Below are 6,579 nucleotides of genomic sequence, written 5' to 3'. Positions count from 1 at the left end.
TGATGAGGGCAATGACTTGCCTTTGCCCAACTCCCTCTTTCCACTGTGTTTATCAGCTGTCTGCACTTTTTGTTGTATGGAGATTTCATATTTGCTGCTTGACCTGCTGATATTAACAGAGTTAGTGCTGTTAGGGTATTTTTATATGAAATCTTGTCAAAGCAAATCATGTCACTGACTGACTGTATAGTTGACTGAAGTTCACTGTCTTGCCACACACTATATTCACATCCAGTTTCTATAACAGCAAATCAATGGGATCAACAAAAACCCATCTTCTGTTCAGTGAGTTTGTTTCAGGGTCAGCTACACACATTGTATCTGGCAAAACAATACAATGCAATCACTTTTCCAAGCAATATGCTTTCCTGTATAATTTAAAGAAGGGGCCTAATTATTCTTTCAGCTACAACCATGTAAATCAGAAGTAAATCCACTAAAGGCAGCAGAGCCCAACCACTGCAAGTGGGAAGATTCAGGCTCAATGAGTTTTCAGCTATCTATTCTCAAAGTATCTATGACTTGTTCTTTCAAATTATAAAATGGACAAGAAAAATCTTTTTTTATTTTTTCTTATAATCTAACATTTTGTATTTACAATGTGGGAGATCCTCATCAAGTGTAAATGATGAATGTGTGAAATCATTTGATCCAAGTTGGAAGGGGATTAGATTGGAAATTAAGATTGTGTCATAAATTAAACGGATTTCAAATCTTGGTTATGAAAGGCTTGTAGCCATTAAGAATTTGGAGTTGTCATTACATAATTTATTCCAACAGAATTATATAGCCTGCAAATTGCAGTAAACAGGTCTCTTAAAAAATCAAAGCTAAAGTCTATGATCTGTCTACCGACTTTTTAATCTATAGGCAGATTGTTGTTTGCTTTAGTTTCATTTTGATAATCAACCCCACCACATAAATATGCACAACAATTTGTAACCAGTTGCCTATTCTTAGCTTTATGACTAGCACTACAGTCATTCCGGTAAAAGAAGTGCAAATTAAGTTAATCTGCCTGCATAATTCTTGCAGGAACTCACTTCAGTGGCACATCCTTCTGCAAGATTACATCTCTGAGGAGACATACCTCTGACATCATAAAACACAAATATGTAAATCAGGGATGCTTCTAGCAAATCAACCATAAACAAGAGTCTTTCTAATTAGACTCCCCTTTTTTTTTTTACTTGTCCCTCAGTGGGACATCAAAAAAAATCTTGATATTAAATGTCATTGGTTAGCTGAGAAAGTAATCTGAGAATTTAGGCTATTGTCATTACTGAAGCATATTATTTCTTCACTGGAAGTTAGATACATTAAGGTTATAATTACCTTTTGAAATAGAGGCATTACACAACCAATCAAGCATGTAATGAGTCATGTAATGCTATTTAAGATTATGCAGAGTCAAAACTTCATGACAAATATATTGACAATTGGAGCAGGAGCCAGACTTTGATTCCCCTATTCACAATTAAGAGCACTCTGTTCCACACACAATTCCATTAATGTCAATAGCACTACTCATGGAGAACGGTATTGATCATCTATGATTCTATATCTGACTGTAGTCAGTGGTTATCAACTTTTGTACTGGTGATCCCTTTCACATAGCATGCCTCTGAGTGTGACCCCCCCCCTTATAAATTAAAAACACTTTTTTATATATTTAACGCCATTATAAATGCTGGAGGCAAAGTGGGGTTTGGGGTGGAGGCTGACAGAACCCCTAGACTATATCATGAGAGAAGGATTGGTCCTGAATGAGGGGCAGGGCATTGTGTTGTCCATGTCTAGCTATCTTCCCCCTCAGTTCCCCTGCTGCTAAAAGGGAGTAAACTGCACCAACCATGGGTACATGCAGCCTAACATACCAACTACCCAGCGTATGGGAGGAGGTGCAAGGAAGCCAAGCCACCCATTCCAAGTCAAATTCTGACCCTCTTGCTCACTTGCAGCTCTGCAGAGCCTGTTTCAGTTCCTGGGTTAATACCCATGATGTTGGTAGCCAGCACAGGAGATTAAGGGAGTGCCTTACATCTCATCATGACTGTGCAATCATACTAGGGCCAGAGTGTGACCCTGCTAAGTGATTAGTTATGGAAGTTTGCTATTGACTTCCACAAGCAGCAGTATCAGGTACTTACACACTTGCCCTCACCAGTCAATCCAAGTAGTGCTATGCTCAACAAACTGGGAATGTGCTTTGGAATGCAAAGTGTATGCAGTTATTTATGTTTAAGGGTTACTATTTTTGGAGGTTTTTCAGTAACAAATACAAAGTTGCCTAGTAGTTACTATCAACTACTGGCCACTACATTTAATTTTGTTAAAAAACAAAATCAAACCAAACTCTCCAAAACAGACTCCAAAATCTGTGAAGTTCCAGTATGCTTCTCCCCACCCCCCAAAAAGTAGCAGTAACAATATATGAAGCCTGTAGACAGAATCACAGTCAAGGCTTGGGCTATTTTCTGATTGCACTATCTTGTCCAGCCAGTGATATTTTGAATGCCAGTAGTGGCCTGTACTCTATATTTAAACCACCACCACCACAGACAGGCATTGTGTTTCTCATAAATATAGCCTTTTGACTATTTACATATGGCTACACTGTATACTCACAATCTACCCTGAACGAGTGCGCTCTCTCTCCCCCACACTACACCCCAGGATGTGGGCAGCCTCCGTAGGGGATCAAGGGGAGCACTTTACATCCTCTTACTTCCCTGCCTGAGGACGTAACGTGGATCATAATTTAGTCCATTTTTTAATGTGATAACTGAAGTAGAAGTCACGTGGATTTAAAAAAAAAAAGTTGAATGTAGCTGGCATTTAAAACTGTATTTAAAAATAGTTTTAGCCACAAATAAAATCATCCTATTAACACTTTTCCCTCCTATTTTTATTGACAGAGATATTTCAGCATGTCCATATGAAACAAAAAGTCTATGCAAAAGACTTTCCTCTTAAAAAGGGATCCTCTGCATGAAGAGCATATGAACACCATAAAACATGTTATTTGTGCTGCCTTGGAAAGCTGTACCTCTTTAAATCAGATTCTTTTTAGAATTTCTTGGCAGCTAACTCTACAGAAGCAGCACATTCTTAATACTGTATTCATGTATCATCCCATAGGCCACTATGCAAATTGAACGGTTTGTCCAGTGTTCTGTAACACTAGATACAAATGTAATCATATGCCAACGAATGGAATCCCAAGTGGGAGTTATTTTAGGAAAGGAAGGAGCCTAGTGGGAAAACAGCGGAACATGTACTGACTCCCTTTGTCGAATACCTTTCTTTCCTTGTTCTAGAATGTTTCAAAGTAATCAGTAATTTACAGAACTCAAAAAAAAGAGAGAATTTGGGAGCTAGTCCTGCATTTCTTGCACACTCAAACTAACACTGTGGCCACTGGGAATTTGGGCATGTGCAAAATGTAGGAGCAGGCCTGATCTTCTGGAGTCCAGTACTGCTAGGTGCTGAATACCCACAGTCCTTTGGAGAACTGGAACCACTTTGGGTTTTTTTCCAAATAATGTTACTATTATGATATTACCAGTTTTCAGAAAAACAAACGATGGACACTGAAACCGAGAGTTCAAAAGAAGTTGCCACACATCAACTATCAATTCATTTTGAACAAATGCACAGGATCCTAATATTCCATTTCTTTTACATCTGAGAACAAAAACCACTTATTTCCGTGCTCACTCCACATCCTATTGACATAAGCACTGACTTTAGGAAGGGGCACTGCATGATTTGGGATTGACTTCAGTGCCCTGCCTGGTTTGAGCCAGACCTGCTAGCCTGCTGCAAACCCAGACCCAGGTCTGAACCACGTCCCCCAACAGCTGTACGCTTAACTGAAAGCAGCTTACAGAAGAGTTCCTGTCTTTAACACTCAGATGCCCAACTCCCAATGGGGTCCAAACCCTAAATAGATCCGTTTTATCCTGTATAAAGCTTATATAAAAACCTCACCAATTCCAGAAAGCTTTCTTTTACAGACTAATCTCCTTCTAGTCTGGGTCCATCAATCACTCAGACCCCCTGTAGTTACTGTCCTTTGTTCCAGTTTCTTTCAGGTATCTTTGGGGGTGGAGGGTTTCAAGTGGAAAGACTCTTTCTTTAGCCTTCTGAAGACAAAATGGAGGGGTCTCCCACGGGTTTAAATAGACTTTCTCTTGTGGGTGAAGACCCCCTCCTCTCTCCTATACAAAGTCCTATACAAAGTACAAAATGGAGTTTTGGAGTCACCTGGGCAAGTCCCATGTCCATGCATGACTGAGTTCCTTACCAGGAAAGCCCAGATGTGGATTGGCATCTCCAAGTTCATTGTTGGCTTAAGGGCTTCTTGACTGGGCACTTACTGAGAATAGTCTTTTCTCAGGAAGCTGACCAACTGCTTCACTAAAACCTACTCAGAATCAAACAAGTATGCAGCCAATATTCATAACTTCGAATACAAAAATGATACATGCATACAATAGGATTAATAGATTCAGTAGATATGAGTTACAGTAGATTACAGAGATATGTTACATGGCATATGTAGCATAAAAGCCATTCTAGTTATGTCATATATAAATTCATAAGTATATTTCCATAAAGACTTATGGGGGGCATTGTCACAAGTTTTTCAACATTTGGTCAGGAGTTCAAATCCTGCCTGGGATGAGAGTCATCTACTGTCAAGGTTACTTCCCCACTCTGAACTCTAGGGTACAGATGTGGGCACCTGCATGAAAAACCCCCTAAGCTTATTTTTACCAGCTTAGGTTAAAACTTCCCCAAGGTACAAACTATTTTACCTTTTGTCAGTGGACCTTATTGCTGCCACCACCAAGCGTCTAACAAAAATAACAGGGAAAGAGCCCACTTGGAAACGTCTTTCCCCCCCAAAATTCCCCCAAGCCCTACACCTCTTTTCCTGGGGAAGGCTTGATAAAAATCCTCACCAATTTGCATAGGTGAACACAGACCCAAACCCTTGGATCTTAAGAACAATGAAAAAGCAATCAGGTTCTTAAAAGAAGAATTTTAATTAAAGAAAAAGGAAAAGAATCACCTCTGTAAAATCAGGATGGTAAATACCTTACAGGGTAATCAGATTCAAAACAGAGAGAATCCCTCTAGGCAAAACCTTAAGTTACAAAAAGACACAAAAACAGGAATATACATTCCATTCAGCACAACTTATTTTATCAGCCATTTAAACAAAACTGAATCTAACGCATATCTAACTAGATTGCTTATTAACTCTTTACAGGAGTTCTGACCTGCATTCCTGCTCTGGTCCTGGAAAAAGCAACACACAGACAGAGAGAACCCTTTGTCCCCCCCGCCAGCTTTGAAAGTATCTTGTCTCCTCATTGGTCATTTTGGTCAGGTGCCAGCGAGGTTATCTTAGCTTCTTAACCTTTTACAGGTAAAAGGGTTTTTTCCTCTGGCCAGGAGGGATTTAAAGGTGTTTATCCTTCCCTTTATATTTGACACCTACCATCACTACTATGTGGTGGTTGTACAGTGTTCTGTGAAATGAGTCAGTGATCCGATTCTAATTCCACATCGCAAAAAAAAACCCCAGTCAGAATTTGCATTAATTGATATCCTTGTTGACAGGCTCAGCAGAGAATGAACAGACTTGAAAATGAAATAGCCACTCACCCTTAGAAATGGTGTCTCCACTCAGGGTTTAGGTGCATGGGCAGGGCAGTATGAAGAATCTTGCAGTCTTGTATCTGTTCAGTGGCTAACTAAAGGATCACAGTCTCCAGGGCTTCACAAAAGTCATTTTAAAAAATTCATGGGTATTTATCTTAGTCTTAAATCAAGGAAGAGAAACTCATATTTAGTAACTAAAAGACTTAGAATTGTATGCCTGGTTGGTATTTTCCAGCAGCACTCAACAACCAATAGATCTTATTTGCATAAGAGCCCTGATTTATTGCTTTTAATTATTTGACAGACTCCAGGTTCCCATCATTTCCATCTTGTCAAGGTAGCTCAGCCTCATTAACTCTCTTGGGAAAATTTTCCCACAGAGATGGTAAGCAGACAACACACATCCCCCTCAGCCATGTTCCCTCCACACCTGCAGATCTAGGACAAGATATATGAAGAGGGTTTGGACACCCCCTTCCTACCTGGAAAACAGGGAGATCTCACTTGCCAAGGGTCATCTCCACACACAGATCTGGGGGGAAGAGATCTGGCCAGTAGATCTGTGCTCCAAATCCCACAGGATTTTGGACGAGTGGGAGTTTTGAATTTTACCTCAGTTCAGCACTGAGCATAAACAGAGTGGTATCAACTGCCAGACATACTGTAACTGTTGCTCCCTGCAGATTACCGGAGAGCTGTCATGTGACAACTTTAGTAGCCTGTTGGGCGTACCACTACTCAGACAAATGTTTCCTCGGGCACTAGCATTAGGTGGTCTCCAGGAAGCACTGTACCAACTTCCATCGGTGCCACGTTCTGCCCCAAGACATCCTGCCTCTTCTACCTACTCTTCCCAACTGTCTTCTCAACTGCCATGGAACCTTTCCCTCCCTCCTGGATCAC

Source organism: Dermochelys coriacea, chromosome 7 (assembly GCF_009764565.3).
Source record: "Dermochelys coriacea isolate rDerCor1 chromosome 7, rDerCor1.pri.v4, whole genome shotgun sequence".
NCBI classification, from domain to species: Eukaryota; Metazoa; Chordata; order Testudines; family Dermochelyidae; genus Dermochelys; species Dermochelys coriacea.
This window is presented reverse-complemented; position numbering follows the sequence as displayed.